Genomic DNA, 14923 nt, shown 5'->3' with positions numbered 1-14923 from the left:
TAATAACCCAATAAACCCAGGTGGCATAATTGATTATCAGTAAATCACATTCTACATTAAAAATAGTATTTGTTATTTAACAAAGACAGTTATCTAAATACAGGCCTTTATAGGCAGAAAGTTCAATAGGAATGTACAAGATGATAAGGTGGATTGCTTTACCAGAAAAGGAAAACACTTAAAGGGAAAGTGAAAAGTTGCTAGTCACCAGCTTTATCTTGCCTAGGCCTGGCTATAAAATATCATTACTAAGAACTAAGGAAAGTGCTGGACCAGCCAGCTTCTAATCAATAAGCTTTCTCTTGACCATCCTTTAGTATTATCATAAATGCAAACAAATTTTAACCTATCAAGTAATCCTACTAAGAAACTTACAATGTATTTTTCTAAATACCAAAAAGAAACAAATTAATCCTACAACCAGAGGCTCTTTACTGCAAAGTTCAAAACCAAGATGAACTCAAACATGGAGTTATTAGCATTTGAGAAAAGGTAAGTTTCACACAAATTCAACATAATTGTTTTAAATACTTTATTTTTTGAAAACTTCATGAAGTTCACTTAAAATACCATATTTAAACATTATTAAAACTTTAAAGCCACATTTTTAATCATTTAAATCCTAACCTCATATTTCCTACCCCCAACTACCTGATCAATAATTAATTAATTCTATTTTTAAACATTTTTCTGAAATTATTTTCCAGACATTGTAAAGTGAATTATAATTATCAAATATTACATATATGTAGACAGAAAAATAGGAAGAAAGTCTTCTTAAAATACGTGAAAATATCAACTATAGTGGCAGAAAAGGAAAGAAAAGCTTCAAACAACTTCTTTAAAACAAAAACAAAAGCTTCATACTGTTTTTAAATTTTAGTTTTGTTTCAAATATATCAGTGAGGTCTAATGGCAATTGAAAAAAAAACTGTACCAAATAATAATAATTATGTGTAATTCTGTTTAATTTTCAGGAGCTTTATTTCTAAAAAAGAAAAGAAGATAAAGAAGAATAAAGAAAAGTTTTTCTGAAACTGTTGATTTAACTTTAAAGTCTTTTAAAAAAACTTCCATCCTCCAAGAATGGAAAGTGCTCACTTGTGACCTTCTGCCTGGATTGGTTTGCTGAATCTACTGAAAGTACAGCATGGGGCTCAAATAGAAACCTGAGTCCCTAGTCTTCTCATCACTTGATAAGAGAAGAAAAAAAGTGTCTTTTGCCTCTAATTTTCCCAGAAAACAATTCTTTTGTAACTTTTGGAAACTCCAGGAGACAAATGGTCCTTGTACTTCTCTGCACTGGGTAGAAACTACAAACGTTTTTGTCAATCTTATTTTCAGATAAAAATGAACAGCCTCTGATGAAGCAAAACAAAAACTGAAGAAGCAAAGAATAAAACAGGGCTCAATTTCTAAAAGGTTCTTTAACCTAAGAATACTACTTAATACCACCTGGATCTCCCAGAAAATTGCCACTGCCAGATGCATCTCCCCAAGTGTGATAATGGGAAAATTGTGACACTTTGGCTTGATGACTATAAAAGCCCTGTAGTTGGTTCTCCAGTGAATTGAAATGCACTTTGTGTTAACTCAGACCCCAAAGTCACCACTTATATTCATAGAAAGCCTTATTCTCCACAAAATGTTTGCATATATGTTATCTGAAGATGACTGGGTAAATATCAGAAGCTCTATAAAGAGCTTCCATATATTCCAAGCTATCCAGTGCATCCTTACCTTTAAGGATGTAAATTTACTTCAGAGTAAATTTCCAGCAGGGCATGCTATGTGGTTTCTTTGGCCTCCTTTCTAAGCCTCTTCCATTTCTGTATTTTTGCAATCTATTCTTTAAATAATAACAATAATTACTATTATTATTATTGATACCAGGGATTTAACTCAGGGGCACTCAACCACAGAGTCACATCCCCAGTCCTATCTTCTATTTTATTTAGGGACATGGTCTCACTGAGTTGCTTTGCTGAGACTGGCTTTGAATTTGTGATTCTCTTTCTTAGTCTCCTGAGCCTCTGGGATTACAGGTGTGTGCCACTGCACCTGACTCTTTAAATTATTTGATATAAATATTTTACAATTTAATACAACTTAGTTCAAAACAAACTTATTAGTTTTGACCATGAATTTCAAAGATGTATGCAATGCAGAGTCCTTGTTCCCATGGAATTACTATTTAATTTTAATAATATGATTATTATTAAGATCATTGTAGGAAATGGTATAGAATTTGGCCCAATTTGGGGCTTCAGGAAGATAACTTAGCTAAGTCTTTTTAAATTTCTTTATTTTAAAATTGTCTCTGTTTCTTATTTTTCTTATTTTTTTATTACTAAAAGAATACATTTTTATTAGAGAAAAGAAAAGTGGTAGTCACAATTCATGTTTAAATATATCAATCAGGAATAACCGCCTCTTGTCTTTTTCTCTGGTTCTACAAGAGGGTATGTGTGTACATTTTTCATAAAATTTAGAAAACATTATACACTTTATATGATATTTTTATTTAATCATCATTACAAATTGTATATTTTCCCACATCAGTGTTTAAATAATAACTTCAAAAAAATAACCAAAAGCTATATGATAAAAAATGTTGTAGCTCATGAATATACAATAATTTATAACATTCTTCTGTTATATATACCATTAAGCTTCACTTTCCTGGTTAATTGATATTGTAAATAATTTTCTTTGAATAGCCTAATGTCTAATTCCTATCCAAAGTACTTGTTTCCCACTCCTGCAGACAGCATGTACTTGTGGGAGCAGCACCTCCCAGGACACAAAATATTGCCAATACTCCTAATGCCTTCTATACCTCTTTCTGCTTTTCAGGATTTGCAATTTCCCAAGTGATGTATGAGAAAAAGTGGTTCCAGCAAATGTGCTGATCATCTCAAGAAATAGCTTCAGAGCATCTGTAGTGTGCATCTAGGGGGAGACACATCTGTGAATGAGGTAGATGTGTCTCCCTACTTGCTCTCAGATGGAAAAGGTGACTATGATAGGTTGAGTGTAAGAGGCTCCCAACTGCTTTTTTCTTTTGAACCTCCTCAGACTGTCGTGCTATGTTAGCTGTCACTCACCCCGAACAGCTGAAGGTTTCATTTTTACTTTGTTTTCATAGGTATTTTAAAGAAAGGGCTAGCTAAAATAACTAAGCCATGGAAAATGCATAGCAGTAAGTCAGATAAACTTGGGCAGAAAAGGGATTCCTGGGAATCACAACAGCAGGAGAAAGGACACTGAGAAGAAACTGCAATGCATCAGAAATTTGTAGGCAGTTCTTGAACTACAAACAGTGAGGCTAGATGTGACATGGGCTGCAGTTACAAGGGGCAGGCAGGTCACAAGGTACTATAAGGCCCACAGAGGAACTTGGTTCCATATGGCATGAGAATCAGATCTGCATTCAGAGAGATAACCTTGATACTACTAGAAGCATGAGAACCAGGAACAGAATCCTGAGGAGAGAACTGGTGGGATCTGAACTCAAGCAGCAGAAGCTATGAGAACACGTAGAAGGAAAATTGGCTGAATCAGGAGGTGCATGCAGGCAGAGCACTTCAAATTCTTGTTGCTTAAGAATTTTTTTCATTTCCAGCCTTACATGTGCTACCAGGACATCATGGTCTTTTAAAAGCTGAAAGATCAGGGCACATAGTTCACTATACAGGAGCCATATGCCACATGTCCCAAAGGCTTCAGGACTTTTTTTTGCTGGTGATAACGGTGATCACAAATCTGAGAGTTGGTAAGTTATACACAACACAGAAAGCACAGTAACCTATCAGCCCCAGAAAACAAGAAAACACTGCCTATTTTGTTAAGAAGAAAAAAAATGTGAAGAATCAACTTGAAAGCAGGCAGCAGTGAACTGTCCCTTCCCTGCACTGTACATTGCTTTTGTCTTAAACAGATCATGTGGACATGGCTGCACACATAAAAACAGTTTCATTAAAAGCCTCCAGTCATTCATTTTGCTTATTAAAGCCACTCCACAATGATATCCACAATGGAAATCTCAGCTTTTCTAGCAATAATACTAAAATGCAATTAATTCCTTTTCCCAAAGAGTCTACAGGTATGTGCTGGAGGTATGTACTAATTGCCACTGCTTCGTACCATGGCTTCAATTAGGAATCAAAATGGGAGCAAGACAAACATGGATCCCATTAAGTTTCATAGGACTTGAAGCTGAAGTCGACTACCCCACCAAGTTCCTCTTACAGTGATTATAAAAAAAAAAAAAAAGAGTACTCCATCTGAGGAGCTATAGTGACGTCCAGTGGTTATTGAGCAAAGCACACCAGTTACAAAATCTGGTATATTACAATATAAAAGAAGGGAAAATATTTGCTGATACAGTGACATTAAAAATTTGATGGCTATTTTTGACTGGAGAGAACTGTGGATGTGGAATATTTGTCATAAACAAATAGTGAGAAGCCAACAAATTCAATGTCTATAAAATACTGTGTACATCTAGAGTCACAGTATAACATACACTCAAATTAGGCAATTCAGAGAACAAAATCAGGGTATTTAGTTGCTTTCAATGATTTATTCTGCCTATTAAAATTCTAAAGATCAGAATGGGGGATACTCAATAGCACAGTGTGAGTTTAGCATACATGAGGCTCTGGGTTCTGAGCACTAGCACCAAAAAAAAAAATTCTCAGAAGCATATATTAATAATTATGACCAGAAGATATGACAGGTCGCTATTACATTCAAAGTTCCAAACATAATATTTCTACTAAGTTATACAAATTCAAGAGCAGGTGCTTTCCAACATGATTTCTTGTGTTGTTCAGATAAAATAAGTTATTAGCCTTTTTTTAAGTGAACCGGATTGGCTCAGTTTGATCTTAGGAACTTCAGTACCACCTTGGAAAGAAAGGCTATATGAAAATGTTCTTGGAATTCAAGATTTAAATTACAGTATGCCTGAGTGACAGAGATGTAGAATGATACAGAAACAAACCCACCACATAATCCTAGGAACATGAGCTTTGACCAACTGGAGTGAGAGAAAAACTCTCAACTCTCTTCTATTCTGAAAATCTAAATGTTCTTCCTTATGAGGTCTCAAGATCTCTCAAAATCACTAAATTTCATAAATATGCAGAATACATGAAAATGGAGCAGAATGGGTCATGCACAACTAGCACAAATAATAAAGAGAGGCAGGGATAATTTCCATTAGCCATAGGCAGTTTGCTGTAAAAGCAAAGATAAGTTGCTTATCCACCAAGCGTCAAAACTTTAATTCTGGCCTCTTTTGTGGATCCAGCCCAGAATCTCACACATGCTAGGCAAGTGTTCTGTCACTAAGCTACATTTCCAGCTCAGAAGTATATATTAAATTAAATCAGATCATATTGCTCTCTGGGCTCACACACCCCTAATTGCTTTCTCTCTCAGGATAAAATCCAGGCCACTCCATGCCTATGAGATCCTATAGGATCTGGTCCTCTGGTGGCCATAGCATTCCACTTTAGTGACACTACTCAAGGCACACTGGTCTCTGGGCTGCTTCCTGCATACAAGCACATTGCCACTTTGGGCCCTTTCCCTTTCCCGTATCCTAGATCCACAACAATCTCACTCTGGCCTGCTTGATGTGTGCTTCAGGTATGCACTCTAGCACCATTTTCTCTGGGAGGTCTTCTCATGCCTCTATTTAAAACACATCTCTCCCATCCACCTCCACTTGATGTTCTTTACCCAATCTTCCTTCCCTGGAGTTTACTGACACCTAAGAGATAACAAATATTAATGTTCTTATCTTTCTTTCCCTATGACATACTGTCTCCAGGATCTACAAAATTATACAAAAGTCAGTATAAACCTGTCTGTAAATATTTGCTAACCTGTTTATGGAGGACAGCCAAGGGAAGCTGGGGAAGTTCCTATGTTCCTACATTATGTGGAATCTATAAAGTAAAATGGGGTGGGGGGAGAACACTCAAGGTTTTTTTATGCACACATACACAAAAAAGAAAGCAGTCTACGAAAGTGAGAACAAAAAGAGAGTTTGTTAAAATAGGAAAACTATTTAAAGACATTTTTAATGCTAACATAAGTTATTTCAGTGTTGTGAAATTATGGATAATTATGTTTAATTATTGTTTATTTCTCAGTTATTTATAGTGAACTGATTTATTTTTGTATTTGAAAATATTTTTTAGGGTTGAGGATGTAGCCAGAGGTAGAGTACTTCTCTGTTTTGCACAAGGCCTTGCGTTTGGTCTCCAGCATCATAAATTTTATCAATGGAAAACTTATCACTCTGGTCCAAAAGAGGTCAAGGTTGTCTCCTGAATAACATGCAGAGCTAACTAGCTAGTCAAAAAACTTTTGGCAAAGAGTTCGTCCTTTGGTTTTTTATATCAAGGGCACCCATTAAAGACTTATAGGGAGGTATCAGGAGACATTCTATTGACAAAGGATATCTGTCACTGCATATCATATTTAAGGAAGAAAAAATAACCTCATTCTACTTCTTTTTATTCATTTTAATATGCAAATGCAAAAAATGTTTCTTAATTCCATTACTTGATTAAATATATATTGTAAGAGTATTTATAGGTTTGTCAAAAGCACAAACAATAACAGAAACAAAAACATTTTAAAGTCATATTTGTTTATATTTGGTGTTCAGGAAAACCGCAGCACCTCCATAATGTTTATTTTCCTATTACACTGTTAGACAAAGAACTGGAGGCTGTGTAATATTATATATGTTAGCATTTGGGTAGAATTTATGTTTGCAACTGTTTTGCTTAAATATATAATATGAATGCAAAAAAAAAGAAGAAAATGCCAGAACTAAAATTCCTTCTCATTGTTTGGTCTAAAGCATTGTTAATGAAACCAGGAGATATTATGCTCAAATCTTTGATTTTATTTCAGAAACTTCTAGAAAACATAGTAATGGAAAAATACATTGATATTATTATATGTTTAAATTAGGTATGTAGCTCAAATTAATTTTGCAATGTTCCATTTTAAGTTTTTCCAATAAAAGACTTGTATATTTCATTCTTTAGTATAAATAATTTTCAGTGTTCTCAGTGAAAACTGCTACTCGATTTGCATAGCAGATCTATGTTATTGAACTCCAAAGCTATTTGCTAGGGATAAATTGTAGTGATTATAACAAAAAGAATAATTTTAAAGTTCCCCTCCAAAGAAAGGAGGATGAGATACTATGGCTATATGTGATGCTAAATAAAAGCTATATTCTTGTCAGTATACGTAAATTAAATAATTTGGGATATGGCAGATATCTTTTGAGAGCACCATATTTTGTGAGATTGATTATCACAAAGAGAAGTTAAATTAGTCAGAAAGGACAATGAGGAAAATACATAGTGAGCTTTCTCTGTCCTAGGATACAGGGAGCCGAGCTGGCCACTGCAGACTGCTTCAGAACGCAGGCTCCCTGGCAGGTACGTAACCATCCTCACTCAGCTGTCACGATCAGCTGGCCCTGCTGCAACTCATCAGCTGTCAACTGCAGAGGTGCTCAGGTTCCAAATCCCAATGGAGACTGTGGAACTATTTTAACTTCTTTTTCACAGGTTTCACTCTTTCCTCTCCTGGGGTTTCTGACATGTCCCAGGACAGCCGTCATAAAACCCGAAGTCTATCAACACTTTTTAAGGGTTACGGGAATGCAGGCATCATGAGGTACATCCACTTCACAAGGGTCTCTTCAATATGAATCCTCCTAAGAGCACATTTCTGCCAATATCATTTTTTAAAATTCTGTTTTATCAGAGAATGGCAAATCTCACATCTGACTAGAACCTTTCTTTGGAAATACTTCTCTGAGGTGTAAACTCTGGAACCTATCAAACAAAGGGACAATTTTGTATACTGGCAGTCAGATGAGAAAGCGAATGACTCTAATGACTAGTTATAAAATTCTTTCACAATTCTTCAAAAAAAATTGAAGGCATTAATTGAGCTGTGAATGATAAGTTATTTAAAATGACTTTGATGATGTATTACTAAAATTTTTTAATGTATAATTAGAAGAAATTTGCACTAGGCTGAATAATAGACCCCCAAAATAACTCCATCTGAATTCCTGTGAATGTCATCTTCTATGAAGAAGAAGAAGAAGAAAAAGACTGCAGATGTGATCAAATTAAAGATCTTCAAAATGAGATTTTCATGGACTATCTAGGAGGGACCTTATAAGAAAGAGGGATTATATTTGGTGCAGACAGAAGAGGAGGAGGCACACAGACAGAGATTAGTGTAAGGCAGCCATGAGCCAAGGAATGCTGACAGCCTCCAGAATCTGTAAGAGGCAAGGAATGTATCTTCCCCAGAGTACATAGCTGCTGACACCTTGATTTCAACCCACTATTACTGATTTCAGATCTCTAGAGGTCTAAAATAAAATTTTCTGTTATTTTAAGCAACAAAGTTTGTGATAAATTGTTACAGCAACCACAGGAAACTAATATAGAGTTCAAAGAGTTGAATGGAATTGGCATAACAAACTCATTTCATTCTCATCTACTTATCTATAAACATTTTTTAAAATCAATGCCATTTCAGAGAATTTGTTGCTGATATACAGGAATGCCTTTGATTTATGCGTGTTGATTTTATATCCTGCCACTTTACTGAATTCATTTATTAGCTCTAATATTTTCTTTGTAGACCCTTTTGGGGTATAGAAATCAAGGTATAGAATCAAATATAGGTATAGAATCATGTCATCTGCAAATAGTGATAATTTAAGTTATTCTTTTCCTATTTTTATGCCTTTAATTTCTTTCGTCTGTCTAATTGCTCTGGCCAGTGTTTCGAGAACTATGTTGAACAGAAGTGGTGAGAGAGGGCATCCCTGTCTTGTTCCAGATTTTAGAGAGAATGCCTTCAATTTTTCTCCATTCAGAATAATGCTAGCCTGAGGCTTAGCATAGATTGCTTTTAGAATGTTGAGGTATGTTCCTGTTATCCCTAGTTTTTCTAGAGTTTTGAACACAAAGGGATGCTGTACTTCGTTGAATGCTTTTTCCGATTCTATCAAGATGATCATACTACAGAGCAATAGTAACAAAACAGCATGGTACTGGTACCAAAACAGGCGGGTGGACCAATGGTACAGGATAGAGGACACAGAAACCAATCCACAAAACTACAACTATCTTATATTTGATAAAAGGGCTAAAAGCATGCAATGGAGGAAGGATAGCATCTTCAACAAATGGTGTAGGGAAAACTTGAAATCCATATGCAACAAAATAAAACTGAATCCCTTTCTCTCGCCATGCACAAAAGTTAACTCAAAATGCATCAAGGAGCTTGATATCAAATCAGAGACATGGCGTTTGATAGAAGAAAAAGTTGGCTACAATCTACATACTGTGGGGTCAGGCTCCAAATTCCTCAATAGGACACCCATAGCACAAGAATTAATAACTAGAATCAACAAATGGGACTTACTCAAACTAAAAAGTTTTTTCTCAGCAAAAGAAACAATAAGAGAGGTAATTAGGGAGCCTATATCCTGGGAACAACTCTTTACTCCTCACACTTCAGATAGAGCCCTAATATCCAAAGTATACAAAGAACTCAAAAAATTAGACAATAAGATAACAAATAACCCAATCAACAAATGGCCAAGGACCTGAACAGACACTTCTCAGAAGAGGACATACGATCAATCAACAAGTACATGAAAAAAATGCTCACCATTACTAACAGTCAGAGAAATGCAAATCAAAACCACCCTAAGATACCATCTCACTCCAGTAAGATTAGCAGCCATTATGAAGTCAAAAAACAACAAGTGGTGGTGAGGATGTGGGGAAAAGGGTACACTTGTTCATTGTTGGTGGGACTGCAAATTGGTGCATCCAATTTGGAAAGCAGTATGGAGATTTCTTGGAAAGCTGGGAATGGAACCACCATTTGACCCAGCTATTGCCCTTCTCGGACTATTCCCTAAAGACCTAAAAAGAGCATGCTACAGGGACACTGCTACATCGATGTTCATAGCAGCACAATTCACAATAGCAAGACTGTGGAACCAACCTAGATGCTCTTCAATAGACGAATGGATAAAAAAATGTGGCATTTATACACAATGGAGTATTACTCTGCATTAAAATATGACAAAATCATAGAATTTGGAAAGAAATGGATGGCATTAGAGCAGATTATGCTAAGTGAAGCTAGCCAATCCCTAAAAAACAAATGCCAAATGTCTTCTTTGATATAAGGAGAGTATCTAAGAATAGACTAGGGAAGAAGAGCATGAGAAGAAGACCAACATTAAACAAGGATGAGAGGTGGGAGGGAAAGGGAGAGAGAAGGGAAATTGCATGGAAATGGAAGGAGACCCTCAGGGTTATACAAAATGATATATAAGAGGAAGTGAGGGGAAAGGAAAAAATAACACAAGGGGGAGGAATGAATTACAGTACAGGGGGTAGAGAGAGAGAAGAGGGAAGGGGAGGGGAGGGGAGGGGAGGGGGGATAGCAGAGGATAGGAAAGGCAGCAGAATACAACAGACATGAGTATGTCAATATGTAAATCAATGGAAGAGTAACTGATGTGATTCTGCAATCTGTATATGGGGTAAAAATGGGAGTTCATAACCCACTTGAATCAAAGTGTGAAATATGATATATCAAGAACTATGTAATGTTTTGAACAACCAAAAATAAAAAAAATAAAATAAAATAAAATAAAATAAATGCCATTAAAAATAAACAGGGAATAAAACTATTGTCGAACCCTGTATCCCTTGAGTAATGAATTCTTTATAACTTATTAAAAGAAGCTTTAAAAACTCTCCAGAGTTCATAATACAAAACCTCATTTCCAATTAAAAAACAGAAGTTCATTGGATTAGACAAAGGGGAATGAAGGAAAGGGAGAGAGGATAGAAATAGGAAAGACAAGTGGTTTAAATCTGATGAAACTTTCCTATGTACATATATGAATAGAACACAGTGAAACTCAACATTGTGTACATTCACAAGACTAGCAACTGAAGCAGAATAAGACATACTCCATGTTGGTATAAATATGGCAAAATAGACTCTACTGTCATGTACAATTTAAAAGAACAAATAATTTTTTTAAAAAATTGAAAAGGTTAATCTTTATATCTTCAAAATATAAAGGAGTTCTTTATAATTTTCAAGTAAAATCTACGGTGCACAACACTATTAAGAGAATGACAAGCTGGGCACAGTGGTGCACGCCTATAATCCAACTGGCTGGGGAGGCTGAGGGAGAATCATGAGTTAAAAGTCAGCCTCATTAAAAGCAAAGCACTAAGTGACTCAGTGAGATGTTGTATCTAAAAAAATACAAAATACGGCTCGGGTATGCGGATCAGTGGTTAAGTGCTCCTGAGTTCTATCCCCAGTACCCTCCACTCCCCCCAAAAAAAGAATGACCATTGGGAATTGAGGGTGTAGCTCATTGGTAGACAGCATGCAAGGCCCTAAGTTTGATCCCCAGCACCACAAAAAGAGTAAAACAAAAAAGAAAGGGGGGATGATGAGGTGGACAGAGAGAACTACTATGGATACTTATAATTGCCCATACTGCCATCAACATAAAAAATAGTCCAAATAACATTCTGCTTTGTCAACTTCTCAAAAAAAGTTTAATTGTGTTTCCAAAGATTATTATGAAATTTATCTTTCCTTCAATTTGAACTCAGAGCTGGTATGGCTCTGTGAACCTATACTCTTGAAGTTGAGGCAGGAGAATCCCTTGAGCTCAGGAAATCAAGATCAGCCTGAGCAACATAGTGCAATCCCACTTCCAAAAAAGAAGAAGAAGAAGAAGAAGAAGAAGAAGAAGAAGAAGAAGAAGAAGAAGAAGAAGAAGAAGAAGAAGAAGAAGAAGAAGAAGAAGAAGAAGAAGAAGAAGAAGAAGAAGAAGAAGAAGAAGAAGAAGAAGAAGAAGAAGAATACAATTTAAACTCTATGTTTTAGTTCTAAAATTCTGATGTTATTATTTAAACAAGGAACAATGCTAAATTTATAATATTTCTATTCTTGTTTCCATTTGGTGCTATATTCTTGACTAATCACCAACAATGAAAAATAAAAAGTAAAGAAAAGATCTGATCATATTCCTTTTGTTTATTTTTATATATCTGAAGAAAATCCTTGTCACATGACCTACAGGACACAAAAAATGATGCAACATTATGATTCTATATCCTTACCTAGACTTATATGAAGCAGGTGTTCAAAAAGGGTCCAACTGTGGTCATCAATGAAATGATTCTTCAGGATCAACAGCTGGCTAACATCTTGAGCTGTTATGTCACTGGGTACCTCTAAAGCCCTGCTGGTTTCATCTTCACTGTACACTTTAATCACCTGTGTAAGGAGAAAAAAAGAGAGCTAAAATATTCTTGTTTGTTTTTTTAAAATAAATTTTATTGCATACATTAAAGGTATACAACATGATGTTTTAAGATAAAATATAGCTAATTAGTTATTATAGTGAAGTGAATTAACATATCCATCATCTCACATGGTTACCTATTGTGTATGGCAAGAACAATTTAAATCTACTCATTTGGTAAAAATTCCAAAAACAATGACTAACTTAGTCCTCATTATATACATTAGACCTTTGGAAATGTCAGTCCTATATATCTGTTAGTTTGTATTTTTGATCTATGTCTCCCATTCCCCTTCTCCTCACTCTGTCCCTATTTCTGTATTTTAATTTCTTAATAAAAGAAGATACCATATGCAACTGAAATCATGCAATATTTTTCTTTCTATGTCTGGCTATTTCACTTAACATAATTTCCACCAGGCTAGACATGTTGTAGTGAATGACAGGATCTCCCTTTTTTAAAGCTTACTAAATATTCCATTGTGTATTTTTACGTGTATATACAACTGAGTATATACACACATCCACGGTTCTTTTTATCTATTCATCCTTTTATGGAACATTTAGATTGTTTCCATATCTTGGCTATTATTATTGATAATGTTGCAATAAACATGGCAGTGCAAATATCTTCAAGAAGTAGTGATTTAATTTCCTTTGGGTGTACCCAGAAGAGGGATATCTGGGTCATATGATCATCCTGTATTTAATTTCTCTAGAAACTTCCAAACCATTTTCCAAAATGCCTGAACTAATCTAAATTCCCACTAACATTTCCCTTTCTTTATATCCTTACCAATACTTCCCTAATCTTCAAAAAAGCCATCCTAAGGACTTTTTGGTGATATTTCATAGTGGGTCTACATTTTCTGCTATCAGGTTGTAAGGATTTTTCCTTTATATATTAACCTTCATCAGATATGTTATTTGCAAAGATTTTCTTCAATCCATAAACAACTTTTTCACTAAAATATTGAATTAAAATGACATTATAATAAGCCAGTTTACTAGTTGAGCTGATTATACTAATTTTCTTTACATTGAATGCTACCTAACCAAAAGTTATTTGTCAAGGTCACTTTGTCCAACAAACTCCATTTTTTTTACATTGTCTAAACTAAAAGCCATTCAATGAGTATTCAAAAAATTTTCCCCACCACTTTGCTCTATTTAAAAATCTATATATCTCTTATCAATACTTTAAGTTTCACATTCCATATTTAAATCTTGTACATAATCCCAGCAATGTTAGTGATTTATTCCCAGGTACACTTATGTAGTATGGAACAAAATCAGACTGTTTGAAAACATTTTTCCATTTCAGGTATAGAAGTTTGGGCAAATACTGGATAGATGCTCACCACATCCTTTTTTTTTACTCCCTTGCAATTAATGTTGCCAGCTGATTGAGTTTGAGTCAGTGGAATGTGTGTGTAAGGACTGCTGCACTTCCAGGATGCCATAAAATTCTCCCAAATTTCAACCCTTTTTTATCCCCCCTCCCACTGAATGGAAACAGCTGTGTGGATTGCCCAAGAAAAAAGGAAAATCATGGGACAGAATGAGGTTTTGTCCTTAAATGATTTCGAGGAAGATGTTTAACTGAGAAAAGTCATTATGAAACACTAACATGAGCAAGAGATAAATTTATATTGTGCTGATTCACTGTATATGAGGATTTATCTATTAGGTAAGCCAATGTTATCTTCAATCATATAGAATCAGAGTTTTATATAAAATACCCATCAACATTTATGAAGCTGTGCTTTGGACTAGAATTTCCAATATTATCTATTTGATGTGTTAATTAAGTAAAAGAAGATAAATTTCTATGACAATAGTATGGTAAAATCACATATAAACACACAACTGGGAAATGAGAGGAAAATTCAATATAAGAAGTATGCCTATTGTAAGAACATCATTGAAATGTCTGCATTTTTAGAAATTTGAACAAATGCTAAACAAAATGATATTCAATTTTGTCCTATCAATGATTTTTTAATTATACTTAATGACAACATAATGAAATAATTACTTTCCTACAAAGATGGGAGTGATATAAAATGGTAAAACTATTTTGTACATCTATTGGAGAATATTTATTAAAAGCATTAAAAGGTCTATTCCTTGAACATAGTAATTGCACATAAGCAAACTATCTCAACAAACTTGTGCTAAGGGTACAAAATGGCTTTGGGCATTGACATGCCCAATGAAGTATTATTTAGAATTCTGCCAACTTAAACATTCAACAGTAAAAGAAAGGTAAACTTTCATTGAATGGAATATTATATGGTCCTTAAAACTGTTATCCAAATAAACTACCTAAGAATGTGTACAAATTCTTAAATAGAATAGTACATATTTACTTGTTGGCTTTGGATACCTGGCACCACTCCTCTTTATGGCACCAGTTTGATTTTCTTTTAAAGCACCATGCTCTCCCTCACTTGCAATCCTTGTGATTCTGGCAGCTCTTTCTTCAGCCCA

General features: G+C 34.8%; 1 pseudogene; it reads right to left on the bottom strand.

Moving 5' to 3' along the window:
- LOC144373395 (growth factor receptor-bound protein 14-like) overlaps positions 1-14923 on the bottom strand; it is a 64023-nt pseudogene that overhangs the window by 28984 nt on the left and 20116 nt on the right.

Source organism: Ictidomys tridecemlineatus, unplaced genomic scaffold (assembly GCF_052094955.1).
Source record: "Ictidomys tridecemlineatus isolate mIctTri1 unplaced genomic scaffold, mIctTri1.hap1 Scaffold_382, whole genome shotgun sequence".
Classification (NCBI taxonomy): Eukaryota; Metazoa; Chordata; class Mammalia; order Rodentia; family Sciuridae; genus Ictidomys; species Ictidomys tridecemlineatus.
This window is presented reverse-complemented; position numbering and strand designations above follow the sequence as displayed.